The sequence below is a fragment of the Bombus bifarius genome, unplaced genomic scaffold (genome assembly GCF_011952205.1).
Source record: "Bombus bifarius isolate JDL3187 unplaced genomic scaffold, Bbif_JDL3187 scf7180000009706_frag, whole genome shotgun sequence".
NCBI lineage: Eukaryota > Metazoa > Arthropoda > Insecta > Hymenoptera > Apidae > Bombus > Bombus bifarius.
In genome coordinates this window covers 24,643-27,242 of record NW_022885286.1, presented here as the reverse complement: position 1 = coordinate 27,242, position 2,600 = coordinate 24,643, and positions in this window count along the sequence as shown.

Below are 2,600 nucleotides of genomic sequence, written 5' to 3'. Positions count from 1 at the left end.
ATTATTTAGTCTAATTGAAATGTACATTGATGTGCTGTTTAATGCCTTTAAAGTTCATTCTTTGCAGTAAATGGCTTATTATTAATCGGAAAGAAAGACATAAAACGTGCCTTTTTGATTGTCCGGTGTGGTACGTACATTCTGGATCAAACAATTTTAAAACATTTATACAGTTCAAAGATGCGTAAGAAAGCGACACCGATTACTCAACTTTCGAAGTAAAAAGCCGATCAAGTCCACCGGATTGCACTACAGACACGTATTAATCCGTAAGAGTTAGTCATCATGTTGATAATAATTATCTAAAGAAACTTTTCACGTGAAAATATAAAATTTTAATTGATTAGATATTGTGTTAGCCATACTTAAGAAAGAAAATGAGAATGAATGAAATGAAAGAAAAGGACTACCTTCAAACTCATTTTTTAAATAAACACTTTGTCAGTTTTGCGGTAAATAAATTCTTAGGAATTCAGGACAGTTTTTAGTGAATCATTTTGTTTCGACCGTTCGCGGAGAGACGCGATCGCGAGATAGCACGTCAACGAGAGTTGTAAGTTCCCGTTACGATTAAATAATCGACGCCACGAACTGATCGATTCCCTTATTTCGATTATGATAATAAGGGTAGTTCAATGAAATTCCACAGAATTAACACAAATAAATTAATGTTTATTTCAACAACTTATTAACTAGAAAGATATAAATGGAACAAAAAAAATGTAACTGCGGTTTGGTTGATAAGTAATGCGCGACATACCACATGTGTTGACGGTTCGACTTCTCGAAAAGTTCTGAACGCCTTTCGATTTTTTCGTTTTTTCTGGAAGGCGACCCCCACTACGTTCGGATCACGCCACATTCTTTTACTGCGAGGTAAAATACGGGCCACGAGTCGACGTTTCTGGAAGTCGCCCTGCTTAATGAACCACGCGCTTGCCACTACAATGTTAGTTTGCCGGGCAGACGCGACGATCCGTCTGCGACATTATAGTGGCGCTATCGATAGTTAAGAATATGACCTATGGTAAGCCGCATGGCGTAACATTCTCCCCCCGTTGAGAGGGTACCGATCAAACTAGCGAGGTGTGGTTGAAGTTCCCATCTTATTTCGTCTCGGTGGCTAGTTGTTCGGGTTTCTCGAGATCGGGTTGAATTGGCAGTGGGACAAGCCTTTTGACGCCCCGATCCAAAATGCTCTTTGCCGTCTGAACTGTAGCTGTCCGGATGACACCATCGGCGCCTGGATGAACCTTGATAACTCGGCCCAGAGGCCAATGCATGGAGGGAACGTTGTCCTCTCTGAGGATGACGATTGTGCCCTTTTGGATGCTGTGTCCACCCTTGCTCCATTTATTGCGGTTGGTTAGCTCGTTCAAATACTCCTTATGCCAGCGGTTCCAAAAATGTTGTTTAAGCTGTTGGATATGCTGCCATTTGGAGAGTCGGTTCGATGGAATGTCTCTGAAATCTCGATCACGTAAGCACATTAATGAATCGCCAATGAGGAAATGTCCGGGCGTGAGGGCTAGGAGATCATTTGGATCGGTGGAGATAGGAGTTAGCGGGCGGGAATTGAGGACTGCTTCTATTTCTATGATAAGAGTATTACGGTGTTAAGCTCATATGTTTCTGTTTCTCCACTCGCGCTGCGCCATAATATCCTTTGATATTTCCGATCCTCTGGTCGTACGAGGAATTGCCGATACATTTTCTCGATGTCGCCAGTGAGTACGTACTGATGAGCGCGGAATCTAATTAATATACAAAATAAATTGTGAATTGATTCGAGAATATAGGATTTCCCCATTTTCATGATTATCGTGATTTTTGTATAAATATATTTTTTAACATACTAATAATTGGGTACTTATACTAGCAAAGTCGTTGAGTAACAAGCCACTGATGCTAACACAAATAGCATTGTCGTAATTAAATATTTCTAAATATTCATTTTTCATTTTGAACCTGTAGAAACAATTTATTATATATACTATTAGCTAAGAAATTGCATATTTAATTAAGTCGAAATATAAAACTTAGTTATTTTGATAATTTAGAAAATAAAAAACTGACAAACATTTCAATTTAATTTATGGTTGGAAGAAAAGACAGTTATTTTTCATTAATTGAAATATTGCAATGCAGAGTACTTTCCTAAATACGGCGAGAGTATTCCTGATGGTGAAACGAGCGTTGCTTCATCGAACGCAGCTAAAGAAAACAACATCTATGTAGTTGGTGGTACGATGCCTGAAATAGAGGGCGATAAATTGTACAATACCTGTACTATTTGGGGTCCCGATGGAACTTTGATAGCAAGACACCGAAAGGTAAGTAATATATTCTTTTATGGCTTTGAATTTGAAAATATCGGGGTGAAGAAAGTGACTCTATCTAGGAATAATTTAGGAATATACATATGTACATACGTATACTATAACCAATTCTATAATTTACGGTTTATAAAATACGTTATGATACGGGAAACGCCCATTTTTGTTGTAATGTGTTTGTTGTTGTATAAATTTTTCACATACTTAAAATATTATTATACTTATTTTTTCTCCTTTTTAAACATTATTAAATGATAAGATTTT